At 38.7% G+C, this 20,020-nt stretch overlaps 1 long non-coding RNA gene across 2 annotated transcripts in view; it reads right to left on the bottom strand.

The window, feature by feature from the left end:
- LOC141571714 (uncharacterized) overlaps positions 1 to 20,020 on the bottom strand; it is a 229,241-nt gene that overhangs the window by 205,550 nt on the left and 3,671 nt on the right. For both annotated transcript variants that reach the window (XR_012496749.1, XR_012496750.2), the window contains exon 2: positions 18,423 to 18,522. This is a non-coding gene — a long non-coding RNA (uncharacterized LOC141571714). The remainder of the gene's footprint in view (positions 1 to 18,422; positions 18,523 to 20,020) is intronic.

The following is a 20,020-nucleotide window of genomic DNA, read 5'->3' as shown; positions in this document are numbered from 1 at the left end:
GGCACAGCCTGCAAGCAAGCATCTGAACAAGACATGGAACTTAAAGAGGCCCAAGACAGAGTCCTTGCCCTTGAGAAGCTAACAATATAACTGAGTGGTCAGGGCACACACAGTAACACAAGGTCACGAGGAATCAATACAGAGCAAGTATTAAAAGAAATGAATCTTCACTCTCTATGCTTTGTGAACAAATTCATTAGTGGTTCCAATTTGCTTCCTATACTTATTTTCCTTTTGCCTGAATGTTCTGACCTTTATTTAGCTTTGCTGAATTACATGCACCTTACTCAGCCACTTTACTTCTTTTAGAGACAAGGGGTAGGTATTGCTAAAGAAATCCCAGGAGTAGTGATAAGCTGGGATACAACAGCTTATCCATCAGAGTCTACAAAATCCCCACTCTGGCTCAAGGTCAAGTACGAAAGCTGTAGCCTACTGCTGGGCCATCTTCTCAAAGTCATCCGTCACCAAGATCAGACCCCTGAGCAGCATTGTATTCACTTGGTAAATATTAATCCCATTGTGCAAAATTCTGTTTCAAAGAACTGCACTACGACGGAAAGAACTCTGTACCCCAAAAATAAACCCAGCATCGCAAAACACGTAAAAATAAACAGATGAAAATGTTGCGATACGACTTTTTGGACCGTTACTGGGTCTAATTTGCTTTTGATTCACTATTTGACATTTTCTAAGAGGATATGTATTTCTGTGATGTAGATGACATCCACACTGTCCACAAATCAATGTGAAATGAAAGGCCTCACTTGTTGCCCAGTCCCCAGCCTACTAAAATAGTGCTGTCTAATCAGGCATCTCTGCAGGAAACAGGCCTTCCTACGCAGGAAGCACAGGAAGGAGGACTGGAGACAGCAATCCCAGCGGCTTTTTTGCCAGAAAGGACAAAATGGCTCTTCTGGCAACTCCTGACTCAGGAAATCGCTGAATTAAGTAGTCAATCTGCAGAGTAATTTAGCATGTCATCTGCTTCCTGGCAACAGATATGTGGAAGCATTTATATTGTAATTCAACTCTGTCATCATGGGGGTTAGAACTCCTTCTCTCTAAGGACCTCAAGGTCAGAGATTTTCCTGCAGTTCCTACAGAGCCACTTCTTTTAGTTCTTCCTCCCCTTTCCAGGCCCCTACAGTCTGGCCTCCCCTTTGATTTCTGTCTAGGTCAAGCAAATCTTGTCTTCAGAGCTAAATATAAGTAGTATGGGGGTGGGTAGAGGCCCATGCAGTGATGTCTCCCACTTGTGAGTGTGCATGGACATATAACTGCACGCCCAAGCGTTGCTGTAGCATTGTTCTCTCTCAGGGAGAGAGAATTGGACAAGAGGTCGGTAATGTGGCTTCCCATTCCTGCTTCGTCATGGACTTTCTGTGTAATGTTGTACAAATAATTTCCCTCTCTGCTCCTTCACGTCTCCATTTTGGGAAAGAACTTAACCGGTGCCAGTAGTCTCCTTCATCTGCAGATGTTAGAAGTAGGTAATGCCATAAAGCCATAAATACTCTGTATGTCACCAACAAATAGCCCTAACCATGCACAGAGGGAGATCAGTAAACACATGTTGTAGGGGATAAGAATTCTGTACATGGAGAAAGCAGTTTCTTACAGCTGGTGAACACATGTACCCACAAAGTACTGAAAAGCAAAACATGTAAAATATAAGCAGCGGGACCATGTAATTCTCACTGTACATATACATTTGTAGAGTTTTACCACTTGGGGATAACAATAGCTAAATCCAGATGAGGGTAATAAGGCATCAGGAAGGCAATGATTTCTATCTAGGGCAGAGGTCTCTTTGCTCCTCTCCCATCATTGGCTCCCTGTAGCTTCAGCAACAGGGCCTAGGAAAGAATGTCCTGACGTCATGAACGGCAGAATAGAGATCTCAACCACATACCAATGAAGCACTGGGTTTGGAAACTCCTAGAGTCAAGACCAGTATCTTCCAGTAAAAGCTAAGCTGAGACAGGGTGAGGCCTTCTACACACCTTATTGCCTTTGGTTCTCATAAAAATTCTGTGAGGTAGTAGCATTATCCCATTTTACTGATGATAAAAATAAGACTTAAGGAGACTAAATAATATATTCGTAGTTCATCAGGGCACTGAGGTTTTGAATTGGGATTTTGAATCTGTCTGATTCCAAGTCTGCTCCCTTTCCATTAGATCCTGTTGTCTTCCATGTACTATTTCTACTATTCCCTAGATACCTAAGCTTCCTAATTTGTAAAATGAAGAAAGTAATACCTAACTTTGTGACACTGCTATGAAGATCAAAAGAAATTACATAGGTGAGGATACTGTACAGAAAGGTAGACTGTTATTCAACAACCTTTATGTCTCTTCCATATCTCCAACCTCATTATTACAAACACATGGGGAAGGTTTGTACAGGGCCAGGAATATGGATCTTGTTTGGCACATAACCTAAGTATCATTTTGGTTTTCATTGACTTTAAGGAATTTACATATTTTAACTCAGTTCAACTAGATTTTGAAGTGTTGCATCTCAGGAGTTCTTATAGATAACCAAGTCTATGTGAATCATTAATTACTTTTTATTCTTCAAAGGTCTCATTTAAAAATCCACATGTACTTAAACATGATCACATTCTTTAAGAAAAATCTTGCAATAGAAATTAGATTATGGCTAATTAGGTATGACTTCAAATTCATGGGCAAATATCAAAATAAGAGCCTAATGGAAAAGAGGGATTTGTTCTTGCCCTGATTTTCTTTGAATTTCCTGCAGTCATCACCTCCCCAATAGGAAGGAAGCAGTAATATACATTGCCAGACTTGTCCTGACCTTCAGGAAACAAGAATAGTACATAAATTAAGATTGTTTATGTATTATTATAAACAATTTGTTATTCAAATTCACAAAGGGAATATTCATCAGGTAAACTATCCCAAAAAGCTTCCTATTAAGAAATAAATTCCAAAGTTTAGCATTTCAAAACTGCATAATTTGAATACATTTTTGAACCATCCAATGGAAAATTAGATTGATTCCACATGTGCAGAGCTTGTAAATAGCTCAGTAATTCTTTCACTGTTTCCAGACACAAACTAATAGCCTCCTTTTCTTTCCCTGGTAGAAAATTGGGCCATTTTTTTCAGGGTGGGGGGGAAAGTGGGGGAGCAGGGATTACAATGGAAAAATGTAATTCACTCAGGACCACAGGGCAGTATGCGGGATTATGTAATTTCTTTTGTTCACAGAACATAGTTCCCATGAAGAGAAACGCCCCCCCCCCCACAATTTCAGGGATTAACACACAGCCATGTAACAAGCTAAACTTTTTGTCTTGTTGAAAAAAATGTTTGAAATACATTGTGTGCATTTACAACCTTTATAGAAAATAGTAGTTTCAGTGAAGGGCACTGAGTAAAGAGAAGAACAGGCATAGCCTTACATAAAAATGATTCTCTATTCAGGACTTACTCCCCTTTCCTCATTTTGAAACGCTTTAGTTGGAGAAATGCCAGGTCATGAGACATGGGGTCGGAACAACTGGATCTGATCCAGATTTTTTGATCTCTAAATCATCTTATGCCTTTGATTAAATCCCAGCACCACTCACTGTGCCCCGTGTTTTTCTAACTTAGAAACGCTGCCACTAACGCTCTGGGAGCCTGAGTTGATAATGATATTTATACGGTTGTTGTGAGGATTGAATGAGTGATACCTAATGTGTTAAGCATAGACTCGTGCTGGGATGTGATAAATGTACAGTAAATATTCATTTTTGTTCCTGCTGATATGACTATTATTTAGATAATGTTTGCTAAATAATGGGACCTTCAGTTTTAACCCCAGTGCCATGTCCCTTAAAAGTAATCAAAGTGGAACTCATTGTCCTGCTTCCTCAGACATGAACACAAAAATATCTTTAAAATCTTTTCCATTGAATCTAGCATTTGAGCTCATGTATTATCATAAATCAGTTTGATTTCCTTTATTAAGAAAGGCTAGCATACTGCCCCGGGATGGAAACACCTCCCACAGCCTCCTGGAGCCCCGTGGCTGGTGTGTTGGTATTGATTTCCTCTGTCACATTTAAAGAAGGTGCTTAGTAACTACACACCAGGGAGCATCCTGAGGATGAAAGACAGTGTGTGACAAAGGACTACAGACATGCTCTCTGTCCGTTAGGGTCTTCCATGCTTATAAAAGCAATTTCTACAACAGACACTTAAATATTACTCACAGTATAAAAATCTTTTGAAATCATTTTAATTAGATTTGCAGTTTTTTGTTTTTTTTTTAAATCCATCTTGAGATGGAAACAGAGAGATTTCTGTTCAAAGATTATTGTCTCCCTTCAGAAGTCCTAAGAAGTACAAGGGATACTGATAGAAAGGCAAACAGCCCTAGTTTCAGGGGTTTTCTGAGTTTCATTCCTTAGAGCAGGTACGTAGAGCATAAAATATTACTGACACTGGACCATGTGTCATTTCAGAAAAATATTTTCAAAAAAACTGAGATTGTTTCAGGAAGTTTTCTTGCTCAATCAAAATCCATTTCACATTCTCTGTGAAAAACTCTCTCTGCAAAACCAAAAATGTAAGCACCTGATATTTATAATAAATATGCTTATATTTATATGAGCTTACTCTGTGCCAGGCACTGTTCCAGGTGTTTTATTGTTTGAAATAATTTAATCCTCACAACAGCTCTATGAGCGTCATTATTGTCCATTTTACAGATGAGGATGAGGTACAGAGATGTTACATAACTTGCCCAAGATCACACAGATCTAGTACATGATGAAGCTGGTATTTAAACCCAAGAAGTCTGGCTCCAGAGTTCTCAATTGTAACCACTCAATTATATTGCCTTTTTTCCAAAAGTAAAGTTAATACCTTTAAAACTTAAGACGTCTTATAGCATATTCCTACTATAATACAATTCTCAATATCTCCCTTTAGAATATAATTGGAGGTAATAACGTATCTCAAAAACCCAACTTATCAGCTTAATGAGCTGTAAGTCCAATATCTTTTCATGTATACATCACACCAGTCAATATGCAAATGTTTATTTTTAGAAAATATATAGCTAGATAAATATAAACATACATACGTATAACATACATGCCAGAGAACATCCCTCAGTCGATGCTTTTCCTGGCAACAAATAAAATCCTTTTCTGTAGGGTAATCACTACCATCCGTCACAGAGGAACCTCTTAAGGGCCCTTCATGCAGGTCTCCACAGGAGGTGGACTTATGCGAGCTAACATTTACACCTCAGTCACCTTCTCCTTGAGAGTTTTAGTATTGTGAGTCAGTTGTTTGAAACATATTGCTACTTGTACACTAGGAAGTTATGTGGGTTAGTCTACAATGATTTTGTAGAAACCCTAAGTACAATAGATAGCTGAATAGGTATCAAACCGATGATTGATTCCCATACATAATTGAAGATATTTATTGATGAGTAATTATTATCAAATGCTGACTATTTTATAACACCAAAGTCTCCCAGTCACATCAGAGGTTACGGCTTCCCTTTCAGTGGCTGTACACATGGCTTCCTCCAAGATTCTGTTTATTTTCTGCTTGTCAACTCAGAGCCAGTCACTGGTACTCCCATTTTTACTGCTGTTGCTCCCTCATCCTGTTTATTGGGCAGGGAGGATGACCACTGATGCAGAATTATTTTAACTCACCAAAGCCTTCAAGAAACTAGCCAGTTTTGCTTTGTTCTAAGACAATTCATTCCTCACTTCGGCCTTTAGCTTAATACTACTTTTCCAAGGGGCAGTCACATAAAGTTCATTGGCTTATGCAAATATGCTATCACTATTTTAAGGCAAATTATACCAAGCCTGGATACCAATAGTCACAAATCTTCCTTGACCTTCTCAAAGGTAAATTTACACTATCAACTCAGGGCAAAGGATTCTTTTATATTTAACAAGGAGTTTTGTTACTGCATTTCCCTAAAAATAAGACCTAGCCGGACAATCAGCTCTAATCCGTCTTTTGGAGCAAAAATTAATATAAGACCTGGTCTTATTTTACTATAATATAAGACCAGGTCTTTAATATAATATAATATAATATAATATAATATAATATAATATAATATAATATAATATAATATAATATAATATAATATAATATACCGGGTCTTAAATTAATTTTTGCTCCAAAAGATGCATTAGAGCTAATTGTCCAGCTAGGTCTTATTTTCAGGGAAACACAGTAGAATCACCTTGGAGATTTTCTTTTTTAGATAGAGATAGAGATAGAGATAGAGATAGAGATAGAGATAGAGATAGAGATAGAGATAGAGATAGAGATAGAGAGATAGATACATAGATACATAGATACATAGATACATAGATACATAGATACATAGATACATAGATACATAGATACATAGATACATAGACAGATAGATTCTTGGGCCCCACACATATCAATTAAACCAGGATCTCTTTTTAAAAGTTCCCCTTTGATTCTTCTATGCAGCCAGGATTATGAATCACTGCTTAAAAGTCAGTCTCCATCACAAACACATTACCACACAAATGTTTTACATATGATTAGATCAAATAGATGCATACTAATTTTCACCCAGAACTTCCAAACACTTTTAGGTGGCATGAAATGGACACACAGGCTGAGCACAGAAAGCAGTCCTATATATAGATGATGTAGTGCAGAACTGTACCGAGAACTGGACAATTTCACTAACCATTGTCACCGCAACAAATTTTAATAAAAAAAAAGAAAAGAAAGCAGTTCTCAGGTATGGAAGGCGGTATTGTGTCCCTTCAGCAGCCCCTCACTATAACCTAGTGCCTTTAGAGAATGGGATAAGCACACTAAAGACTAGCTTCCAGAGTCTCGCTAGCATAAAGAAATTAGGCTTTGATTTTCACCCTGAGATTCCAATGGAAGGAAAGAATCAGGACACTCCATTAAAGTTCAGTGCAACCCCCTCCACAGATCAAAAGGCAGCCTTGTAAAGAAATTATATAATGTCTTCTGTGTAGTAAGAAAGGGGAGATCAGAGATGAAACCTCAGAGATCTTCTCTCTTGGCATGCCTTCCAAGTACCCAGGTTATCAAATAGGAATCTTGGATAAAGATGTAAATCAATTCTGATTACGTAAATCCAATGCTGAAAATCAATTCAATTTAACAGTGAGAAAGAACAGAGCAGTCCCTGACAGCAGGGGCTGGCCTAGGGCTCACAGCTAGGTTCTGGTGTCTCCCAGTTGGACGGAAATGATGTCACAGAACATCAACACTGGGCAGGGCCACTCTGCAACCAGGATGGATCAGGACAAAAACAAAACCACTTCGTAATAAGGTCTAAACACAAAAAGACACAAACATTGTTCAAACAGCCCCTGTCCTGACTAACATGAGTTACTGCTGTTGCTTTGGTCTTAGGCTAGTCTTCTTTCCTTCTAGATAAGAGGTAGGAAGATACCCAATCATGGAATTACCCCTGCTTCACGACAGTATCCAATCCAGAGAAAAGTCCCACTTCCTTAAACCCTTTCCCAAATCACCTAACATAAGCCTAATCCTATATTTAGCCATTCCAGCACCCTCACAGTCCCCATGGGGTGCATTGTCCCTCACTGCAATGGGTTACAAACCAACCTTGTTTACCCAAAGGTGGATTTTTGGTGGTCTCTGTTTTCTTTAAGCATCTACTATATACCACTTCAATAATAAAAGAAACATACAATAGGCCCTAGTATTTAGAGTGTTCAGATGGATTTGAAAGACATCTAAGAAATGGAACACAATCATATATAATCAATGCTATGTGTGTACACTGGCAAAGAAACACTGGGCCATTCTTGCAAATTGTCACAAGTGATGGGAGATATGAGCTGTGCTCTGAGGAAGGAACAGAATTAGAAAATGGGAAAGACAGGCACACAGGGAATGGAGTAACACTCCATAGCATTTCATAATTTAGGGACCTAAAGGTTTCTTCCTTTGGTTCAACAGTTTCGTCTTTTACCATTTCACCCCCATTTTATTCTTGAAGGTGAATAATTTTGGAAGAAGAAACGCATCTAATATATTGTTCTAACTTTTCACATTTTCCTTCTGTCTTTTGACTAGAAAAACAACGTCCACTCCATTGTTTAGCCAAGTCCTGGAAACACAGTACAGGAATAAAATAATGCCTTTGTTCTAAGATTATACTGGATTCATGACACATATAATTTAGAAAAATAATACATTAAAAGGTCACTGTTGACGTCATCTGGGAAGATGCATATAGTGTGTTTGAAGATGATTCAATTGAATTGGAGAGTCTGTCACTGAATTAGGCCAATAAAATAATCCCTCTACTAACTGCAGTTGTATGACGGTTTTGTTCCTTTTTCTCCCTCTGTCTTCCATGTCAGAGATTAATTGGTTGAGATAGTCAGTGAAATAATACATCCTTGTGTTTCTCAAACAAATCACATCTGCATATTTTATATATTCAGCCACCACTTTGTCTTTGCTGCAGTTCAGTGAGTTAAAAAAAGAAATTAAGCAGTAGAAATGGCTCTTTCTTTTCTTTCAAATGAAACTGCATGGAAGCTGTGATGTAAAACAGCATAAAGAAAGAGTACTCTGGTTGAAGTGGGGTGGAGGTGGGGAAACCCAGCATCACTCACCCCACCCTGCCTCTGTGCCTTTGAGGATCTCTGAGAAACTTCTAGAACTTCCAAAAACACAGTGTGCTAAAGCAACCTGTCTGCTAAATCACCTCCATTGCTTGTGGCTTTTTCCTGTTCATAATTGAAAACTGTGAAGTGGCAGAAAGGGAGATGGGCAAGAGGTGAAATGAGATCCTGGGGATGGGTGGCAGAGGCCCGGTCACATGTGCAGCTCAGTAACCAGCAAAGCTGCCTCTGTACCTCACCCCCAACCCACCAAATATTCTCCTCCATGGTATTGCTTCCTATGTACTGTTTTCAGCCAGCTGTCAAAAGGTATCAGCTATTCTCACCTTTCTTGACCCCCACCCCCATTACTTAAGTGTCTGTCCACTCGACCCTTCTTTCACTTCTGCAGCCTCAGCTGGGCACTGTTCTCTCTTCTGGGGGACACCACCCCAGTGTAATCATCCCTTCAGCTGGGTTCTACAACCACCTCAGCTACGTGCCACTTGCCCATCCTTTTTATGTTACTCCTGTTAGGATGGGACCAAGTCATACTGCCATGTCTTATGGAACCTTGAATGAAACATGTCTTCAAGTTCTCACTTTGATTTAGAGTAACATATCATCATCTCTCTGGATACAAGTCTAACAAGAGTCTATTTCAGCCTAGGAAATAAACCTAAGTAGCAGAAATCTCATCATAGAATGTCCCCTTTTCTCCAATCTCTCCTCTATTAGGCTATGCTGGCCCCTAAGTGACCACACCCAGTCTCATGGTTTTAGATATCATGCCTACACTAAAGATTCCTAAATTTATACCTCCAGCCTCCACCACATCCCTAAATCTAGATTCATGTATCCAACTGCCCATATGGTATATACACTGGGATGTTATATTGGTGTCTCAAACTGGTATATCAGTATCCTGCCCGCCTGTCCAACCCCAGTATTCCTCATTTCAGTAAATGGCACCACCCTAGCACCCTAATGGGAATTAGGACCCATGACCCTGACATAGAGGAAACTGAGAAGACCACACGTCATGAGCACCCACTGTTTCTTATGATTTGTTCTGGCAATACATCAAGCTGATTTTCATCTCAAGTTTTCCAGTAAAACCTAAGGTAGCAGAGTAGCCTACAGTACAGCAATATATGAAATTCCCTTCCCAAATAATAATGAGAGAGATTTTATTACAATTATCCTCCGTGTGTGTGTGTGTGTGTGTGTGTGTGTGTGTGTGTGTGTATAATATCAAAGGTGCTATGAAGAGAATAACACACTTTAAAGTGTGGGTTTTAATATGCCACATGTCTCATTCTTTTCTAACAATGATTTTTCTGCCAGACCTCAAAAGCCAATGCGGAATGTACTTCAGTTTGGTTGGTCCACCAATGCCTAAAAGAGCCAAAATAATGTTCTAAAACACAGATAGTTTTTCATCAGCACCATTTCAGGCCATTATTTTGGCCACAACAGCAATAGCAGAAAGTATCATTTATTATTACTATCCCATTTCACAGAGGAAGCAGCTGAGGCCTAAACCTGTTCAATGTCTTCTCCAAACCTGAACAGTCAGCAAGGGTTAGGACCTGCTTTACACTGGAGCTTGGTGACCTCAGTGACATGGCTGAGGGCCACTCTGTAGCACCTTCATCTATTAAAGTCATGTTCTCTTTGGTTTCCCCTTTGGTTTGGGCTGCTTTCCCTTGCACTTATTTAATCAGCTCTTCCTTCTCAATCTCTCTAGGAAAACTACAGAAAATTGCTATTTCTCCTGTACTGTTTTATTATGCTTTTAATCCCCTTAAAGAGATTTGGCTGGTTACAAGAAACCAGCAAGTTTGGCAAGTTACAAAGAAATAAACTCCAGATGGATCCCATGTAATATACACACTTCAAGTTATTTGTTCTACTATTCAAAAAATAAATAAATAAATCAATGGGGAATAATAAAGGCCGAAAAGTACATAGTGGTTGAAAGGATTTAAAGTCATGCCAAACAGACATTTTCTCTGCCATTTCTTATAGAAATTTCTATTTGGAAACAGGAAGGACATGGAACCGATATCTCCTTGGTGATACAGGTATTTCTCATGGTGCATAGGCATTTCTGGGGATGCATTCATGACTCAGTGGTGGTCTTATTTACACTTCCATCTGAGGACATCTTAGCGCATTAGACAAAAGAGAACATAAACCACTTTGGTTTCAGCCAAGCGGGTGGGTGAGGAAATAATGGAATTACATCAAATTGCTAGATTTTTTTTTTCCACTGAATTCAACCATCTATGGGTTTTACTTCTCGAAATCTGTTCCTGTGCATAGTCACAGCCATATTTAGGAATCAAATCCATTTTTCATTTTGAAGCCCTTGATTCCTGATTCATCTCAGTCCGCGTACCTTGGCAGGCATCCACTTACGCACGCAGGCAGTGCTGCAAATGCTGCTTAGGAAATTAGATGCTTGGCGTGCCAAACACATTTTCCCAAATGGTGTTACAGATGGTGGTTAGTTATCCAGTCTGCATAGAAAATGCCTGTGTATACACAATACAGGTGAATGATGCTATTAAGAGACTTATAGGTGCTAAGCTCGCTTTCTAGCCTTGTTTCCAAGGTAAAGGGTGTGTTGTTAGAGGAGACTGCTATGAAGTTTCTGCTCACTCACTGTGCCAGCATTTCCAGGCACCAGTGGGAGCTTTGCAGATGGAGCCAGCCTTCTCCTCTGGGGTTTCTGAACTAGGGGATGAGCAGTAGCACCTTGTCCAGAGGGGCAGCAGTCCCCATAGAGTGCTGCTCACTCTAGAGTGTGGCAGGAAGAGGGCAGTGGTGGCAGATATGCTGCAGTGTATGGTTGTCATTCGGGGACGACACTCATCATGTTAATGACAGCAAGGTAGAGGTCACCTCAAATCAAGTCAGGGTTCTGTCACCAAGGAGGGGATGCCAAGTAATCATAAGCAACCAGCAGTCTCTGACCCCATGCATGTCATTTCAACTAATTACAACCAGATTAACTCAACTTTAGATGTTATGCAGAGGCCAACTAAAATCCTGAGTAAGAAAATTTCATATATACTTTTGCTTCTGGAAGCATATAAATTTAAGAGTTAAAAAAATCAATACCTGGTGAACTGCCAAAACATTATAGATGTTTCCTTTTAATAACAGTCAGAGGCAAACCAGGATGCATACAGTTTTGTCATCTCTTGCACTAGGAAAGGACCTCCACTTCCACTCTTAACCGACTTGTTTAGGATTCAATTTTCCCTCTACTCTGACTTCAAGCAATTAAAAATGAATGGAAAGAGTTAATCTATGTCAAACTCGCAAGTGTTTCCAATGGAAAACACTTCATGCTCTCTCATTCTCTCAGAAAGCCACAAGCAAATCAGGTTTGACAGCTGACCTCGATAGAATTTTTCCCCCCTCTTTTTCGATGGGAGGGAGGGAAGAGAAATTGACTTATGATAAAATAGGAACATTTAATTTCAAAATTTCCCAGGGTATTCTTTATAACTGATGCTTCTCTATTAGTCTATTCTACCACTGATGGGAGAAGGAGGAGTCAAGAATAATGGGTTTCTGGCTTAGGTGCTTGGGCAGATAGAGGAGTAAATGAAAATGAGTTCAATATTGGACATATTTAGTCCACGATGCCTGAGGGATATGCAAGTAGTTAAGCAAATCAAAATGAATGCCTGGCACTTGAAAGACACATCTAGCTGGAGTTACTTTGAAAGTCATCAGGATATAAAAGTTAAAGTGTGGTGAGATGTGATTTTCCAGGAAAAGAGAGAAGGCAGAACCCTAGGGAACACCATCATTTAGAGCAGTGTTTCTCAAACTTGGATCCACAAATGGGTCACCGGGGATCTTGTCAGAAAGCAGATTCTGACTCAGTAGGTCTGGGGTGCGACCTGCATCCTGCATCTTTGGTCCAAACTCTCAGGTGTGGCTGATGCTGCATGGCCTGAGACCACACTTAGAGTTGCAAGGATTTTGAGGACTGCAAATACAGAAAGCACAGAGAAATGGACCTGACGAAGAATTAGAGTTGTGAAAAGGGAAAGAAATAAGTCCAGAGACTGGGGCTGTGGAAATCGAAAAAGGAGAGAATTTCAATGAGGATGGGATCACATGGTGCAAAGACGTCAAAACCAAAGAAAACACTCGATTTAGCATGTGAGAGACCATTTGATGACCTTCTACAGCAGTTTAAAAGTCTGAAGGCAGACTACAGTGGGCCGAAGAATTAAGGAAGTGAAGATAGTGACGATGGATTTTATATGCCTTTGAGAAGCAAAAACGCCAGCCGTGGCCCCAGCATTACTCTGGTGGTTCCCGAAGAAGGAAAAGTGAATGGTCTCCTGTTGGCAAGGTTCCATGTGGTGCTTTGCAATTGTCACTATTAAAGGGCCTTTTTACCTTGAACAAGAAGATTTAAAAGTAGCGAAGCATTTGTCTGCAATGTGTGCTTCCCAGTTTTCTGAGCAGAGGCTTAAACAAAACAAAACAACAACAAAAAAATGACATTAAATCTTTGTGGAGGGAGCCTGTGGATCATGCTCATAAAATCCTAACTAATCCTTGTATACACATGTGGAAAATGGAGGAAACACGTAAAAATTACAATAGTTGCATTATTATTGAGGGACTTTCAAATGTTTCTTACTTAAAAGAAAGAAATAATTTATCCATGTACATCCTTCACTTTAAAATATTTAACAAATATTTTGGATGTACAGTAAAAATCACAAGAGGAACCTAAGACTCTTACTTGCTTCTTAGCTACTTGATACAAAACACTGGAAATGTTTTCCTTTCTTTTTCTGAATCAACATGAGAACAATATACTAAGCATGTTCTATGATACTATAGATGGGCTCACTTACTTCTGATAGTATATTTCCTTTCTATTGCCAAGAAAATAAAATTAAATATTCTATTTGTGAAAGAATGAATGATCTTACTCAATAAATGCAGACAACTTACAATGTACTCTTGGGGTCCCTCCCTGCGTTTCTGATTTTGTTCTTACTCAAAAGCCATATTTGGAAATCACTTAATGAACTAAGCAAATCTGCAAAATTGTTTTTAAATGCCTAAGAAAACACTTCAGCACCACGATATCAACACCAGGACTTTTTCTATTCCAACACAATGGCACAAATATTTCTTTCTGAATTATATCTGAAGGTGAATTATTCAAGCAATTTTCTTAATAGTTGGAAAATGGTATTGGTGAATTCATGCATTTAATCACAGATAATTTAATGTAGGCCACTACATATCTCTATCTACTTTATTCTGTTAAAAGTGAAAGCCTAAAGAGAAATGTGTTCCTGAGAACCTAAATGCCTTCAAGGAATTGAGTCTAACGGGCTCAGGGTGCTTTGGATAGACAAGGGGCAGGAGCACACACACACCCATCCACGGCATGGAAAAAGCAGTTAATAATGACCCATGTGTCATTATTCATAAAATACTATTAAATATGCTAATAGGCCAAAACAAAAGTCTCTGCTTTTGTAAGGCTCTGACCTAAATTTCTGCCTGGGAAACTACACAGAAACTATTTGGCTTCTCACTTTCTATTATGTATAGGAAATCATTAGCAGGAAAAATTTAAAGAAAATAAGGGATTACAAACCAAAGCAATAAATTAGCTGTGAAAGACAGAGTTCATTTTACAATACCTTTTCCCAAATTGAGTATTTTCACTTCTTGAATTTTTCCATTAAGAGAAAAATGTTATGTTATTATGTTTTTATAATTGCAAGACCTAGGAACTGTTGATTCCCATACTTTGAGCCCCACTACCAGTATAGCCTGCTCCCACATCCTTCCTTTCCCTCTGCCTCAATGGGTCCCTCTCAAACACTCCCTCTCCTTTCCCAGGTAAACCAACAGTAGTGTTCTAAGCTTCATATTCCCACAACATTCTTGATTTTTCACGAAGCATCACTGCAAAAATCGCTCCTTCTTTACCATGCTCTACAGTTTCCAACATTTTTTTTTTATTTCCCTTTTTCTCCTTTCATAGAAAGACGTCTTCAAGTTGCGTATAAGTTGTGAGCTCCAACAAGCTTCAGACGTATGTTGCATGTCTATGAACTAGTAAGAAGATCTGCCTGATATCTTTGTGCACGAGGACCTGAGAAGCCTTCCATTCTAAGAGGTGTTATGTCAATGATTTAGTTGTCAGAGGGCAGAGACAGTTTGACTCTAACAGGGTTGTTACTCCCAGCAGACTTCCCTACAGACTTGCTTTGAGTCTTATAGTGAATGGCAGCACTGAGGATAAAAAAACTGGAAATCTGTTTTACCAGTTTTGTTGGGGCACACCCTGCAGTGATTTTGTGTCTGTACAACAGAGAATAACACTGAGAGGAAAGAAAGGTACTCTCTGACACACTACATCACAACAGAACATCATCCCCTGCAACACCTATTGTCCACAGTAGTTCAGTCAAGTCAGGGTCCAATAAGAGGCAGGTCCTGAAATACCCAGTTTAGTGCTTTTTAGTGAATATGGAGATACCCAGGAAGAAGATGGAGCAGAAAGATAGGAGAAAAGTCAAGGAAGCCTCATGGAAACCAAACACAACAGAAATAGTTGGGAACCCAGGGAGTCAACTTCACAGAGGTCTAAAGTCATACAAAGAAAAGCCAGTAAGGCATGTGTTCATCTCTCATAGGAGTGACTTTCATTCTGTGCAATTAATATGTATTGGAACCAAAATTCTCTTGATTACTGAAAAGGTACATAGACGTCAATTTCATTATACTTGGTTTTTAGGTAAGGCACATTCCAAAGATTTCTGTGTGTCTGTTTCTATACACAACAAACTAAAAGGGAGCAAAATATCAGAAAGAGAATATTATTTAGACTGATGAGTAAAGATCAAATGTTTTCTAAAAATGAATGTTTACTTCATTTTAAGTATTCTCAAATTTGCATTTGTGACTAGTTATAAATCTACGTTATTATCTGATCAATATCTACAGGATCTTGCTTTCTTACTTACATTCTCATCAGCACCCAAAATTTCATAAGGTTTTTAGCATAGAACTTTCCATTAAGACTTAGGGTTATTTGCATTTGAATATTCATGCTCTCAATCCCATTTGAGAAAGTAAAGCAACATATATAGCATATACACAATTCCAATCTCTGAGGAAACGGTGATCTGTTTTATTTTGTCTTGAAAAACAGTAGTATTTTACTAAAATATACCAATTTATTTGTTAGAAAAACAATATAGATTCATCACAGAGAAAAAAAATCAGAAAATTCTCTAGCACTATACCACATGGTTATGCTGAAAAACAAAGGTAACAGAAATCTTAAAGATCATTCTCATTGGACCTCCTTATCTCACAAACAAAAAACTGGGACTTAGAATTACCTAATGGCAGACCCAGTACTAGAATCTTCACCTCCTAACTATAAGCCCAGTGCTATTCCCACCCTAGCAGAAAACTGAGTCTTTGGGTTTCTCTTACATCAGTTTCTAGGATGTTGCTTTAAAAGGCTCAGAGAAGGAATCAGGTTCTCTTTCTCAACCCCTACCTCCTTTGCAATATCCCACCCAACCATAAGCATTGATTTAAGGCAGATTCTCTTCTTAGCTATTGAGGAGATACTACGGACAATTCTCTTAAAAAATTCAGGAAAGTGAAGCAGATTCTACAACCCATTGTAAGAACTGGGTGCTCGTTAATTTCCATCATTCCTGTCTACACTTGAGGTTTTATCTCAAATACTTCTTAAGAGGAAGTATGTTTTCCTTGTGCAACCTGGAAGAATTCTTAACACCATTTGGACTTTGTCACCTTCTACCATACTCAATTTTCTTCACAGTAACTGAGTAAAGTTGACCACATATCACATATCATTGGATAAAGAATTCCCCTTAGGTTTCAGACCTGACCTGCATAGACAATATTTTACTTTGCACTTTGTCCACTCAGAGAAATGGATCATTTTCACCTGCACTATAACATACTACTGCATGGATAAGCAAGTGCCAGAAGAAAGGAAGGAAGGAAGGAAGGAAGGAAGGAAGGAAGGAAGGAAGGAAGGAAGGAAGGAAGGAAGGAAGGAAGGAGCTCTGAAGATATGTATTAAGCAAGAAAGAATTTCAATACATTAACATTGAAAAGTGAAAAAAACTTTGATTTTTTTCCTTAGTCATGATCATTACGCTCACTGCCAAATTTCTAGGAAATTCACCAAGTACCTGATTTCATAATCATTAGCTATGAAGAGGAAAATTAGAGCAGCAAAATGTAAAGCAGCTAATTATATGACCGTAGTGAAAGAAGAGCCAAAGAGAAGACGAGGGGATGAATTATGACCAGGTTCTCTCACTGCATCTGCTGAGTAAGAGCTTGAGGTGGAAATCCCATATTGAATTCCTTGTTCCATTGGGTTGAGTTACATACAGTGCCAGAAGCGCTTGCAGACTTAAGAAGACTTCCATTGCCTTTCTTTTAATTTGACAACAGGAGGAAAAGACACTGTCAGAGAGTTCCTTGTCATCTTTTGAGTTGGTGTAAAGATACAGGAAAGTTCAACCACTTACTACTGTGGCTGAACTTCCCATCAAGACCAGTTTTGCGGGTAGTATTTCTAAAACAGCAAGCACTGAGGCTGGCTGACATACCAAGTTAAATTCTCACTCAACCAGATAAAACCTTCAGCATTATTTACAGACCAGAGTTAGATTTCCCCATATCCAAATTTAGTATATGTGCTGCCGAAGCGAGTACAATTTTCACTATATCCAGAGATTACCAAATTATTTGTACAACCACTAATTTTCAACATTTTCCACTTGCCTCACAAATTTTAAATATGCCAATGCTATTTTTATCCCCTCTCTAGTTTATTTGGTTCTTAAAACTGATGCTTAAAATAATTTCCTCATTAGCAGGAGAAAAATACATAAAAAAGAAGAAACTCTCAAGAAAAACTTCCTACCTAGATTTAATCAATAGAGTTATGAGAGCTCTACAATTCAAAGGTGGTACTTTTAAGTATCACTCGAAGAATACGTAGATGCATGTTACATGAGTCATAGCTATACCCTGACAGACATTAGGACAGCACTTGCAGTGGGGTGTTCCAGGAAAGCAATGGACGATAGGAGATGCGGTATCTGAAGGTGACAGCAGAGAATGGTGAAAGGGACTTTCAGAGGTCAGACAAGGGAGGTGATGAGGGAAACTCAGTGAATTACATAGATTCTCACTGGTAGAGACTCCCTGTCCATGACCCTTTTACCCTTGGTTTTTGACCACTTCCCTAACCCAGCCTGTCCTGACAACAGCCAGTGGAGGAGACCCCAAGTACACTGACATGTGGAAGTCATGTCAGCGGCACAACCAGGTTTGGTTTCAGTCAGGCCACTGAAGTCTCAGTGGAAAGGTTTTCTTTCTTTCTTCTTTTTTTTTTTTTTTTTTTTTTTTTTTTTCTGTCAATAACACATTCATACCAACAGAACGGGAAGTAGACAAGTTCAGTACAAGTTCAACTTCCACCCCACCTCTTCCCTCTGCCAGGTTCGAGGCAGGCAGCAGGGCCTAAACTTAGTTTCATGTTACACCCACACATACTTCAGCTCAATTGTAAAGCAAGGTCATCAGACAGCATATAAAACATGAAATACAAATCAGAGTTCTTGTGTATCTATCGCCGGGAGATCTAATCACTGGCAAATTCTATCTTTCGGGATTGTAATCTTTGGCTCACCTCCGCTGTCTGCCCAGATGGCCGGTAGGTGGGGGGTGCGGGACCAGACCTTCCACATCACAGGCAGAGTATGCTCATCACCGTCGCTGTGACAAACAGCCTGAAGCGACAATATGACAGCAAAAGCAGATGGGAGTCATAGTGTTAGTCATTTCCCATATTTCCTCATTTTTTACAGGCCAAGAAGACCACGGATGATATTTCAAGTGAGATGTCAGTGACCAGCAGGGATATCATGCCAGCAGTAGAGATGAAATGGGGGCTGGGAGGTGGGGACGGGGGCCTTGAGCGAGGCCAGCTGGACATGATAAATGTCAGATTAGATCAACAGTAAAGTCATACACATGATAAATAGAAATGGCAGGCAGTGAACTACAAGGAAGGCTATAGATATTTGTGTTTGATGAGACCACACCAGCATTTCAAAGGTGCTTGATGCAGAAAGGGATTTCCATGGCCCAGTAAATTTGAGAAAAACTGCGTGAAACATAAATTGGCTTCTTTGCACAGCGTTTCTCAGAGCCTTCAGCATGCTATTATGCATTGCAAATCTCCCAAAGATAATTTCACAGTGAAACTCTTTTATTATGGACATCTATTAACACCTCATGGCACATGTGCTCCATTTGATAAATGCTAGACTAGATAATTACTGTATTTGCATGAGAGGCTTTAAGAAAATAATTATGGGCATTTCTTTCAGTTCCATTATTTTAGTTTCTACTATTCATTCAGGTAGCGATAGTGCTACAGGATAAAACCGATGACATTAGAAAAACTGACCCAGAAAAAAGAGAACTGATATGAAGCAACTAAGTGTGGATCTAATAATAATTGGCCAGTAAGCCGTCATCTAAATGCTTCCAAAAACAGAAAGCAATTTCTGGAAAGTACAGAACATGGTTGAGTAAAGATTTGCGGATGTGAAAGAACCCGGAAGAAATTGCTAATGAAATTTTCATTTGTTTAATTAACTTAAATGTAGTTTCAAAAATTTGTGTAATTGATAAAATGTTATAAATGAAAATGTGATTATTATATTATCCCCAATAATAGCTACTTCCTCATTAGGGTACATATCAAGATACTCGCTTCCATTAAATAGTCACTGACATCTCTCTTCAAATATCAGCAGATACAGTCTGCAACAATAGGGCAAATAGACTACCCTTGATATTAAAAAAAAAACAAAAAACCAAGAGGCCCATGAACATACTGTATAATGTGCTTTTAAAAACTTGAAATCTATAAAAGGAAACATGAATAAAATAGTTAACTTTAAATAGTAACAAATTGTTCTCGTGCAAAGAAATGGCAATGTTTTAAATTCTCTTATCAAAGAAATATTTTCAGAAATATAGAGCTGAGTATTTTTCAGAAATTTTTTGCTATTTAATATATATTGCAAACTGAGTAGCTATACCCTTAATGTAAGCTGTTAAATTTTAATTAGGCAAATTTGTTTTATCCTGAAATATAAATATGCTCATATATTCAATACTAGTACAACAGTGTGAGATTGGGGAGTGGTGAGAGTGAACAAGAATGACTGGCTGTGAAGCTTTGCAGTTGTTATCAAAAACAAATTGCTAGGAATT

The sequence above is a fragment of the Rhinolophus sinicus genome, chromosome 2 (genome assembly GCF_057876585.1).
Source record: "Rhinolophus sinicus isolate RSI-liver-muscle chromosome 2, RSI-T2T, whole genome shotgun sequence".
Lineage (NCBI taxonomy): Eukaryota > Metazoa > Chordata > Mammalia > Chiroptera > Rhinolophidae > Rhinolophus > Rhinolophus sinicus.
This window is presented reverse-complemented; position numbering and strand designations above follow the sequence as displayed.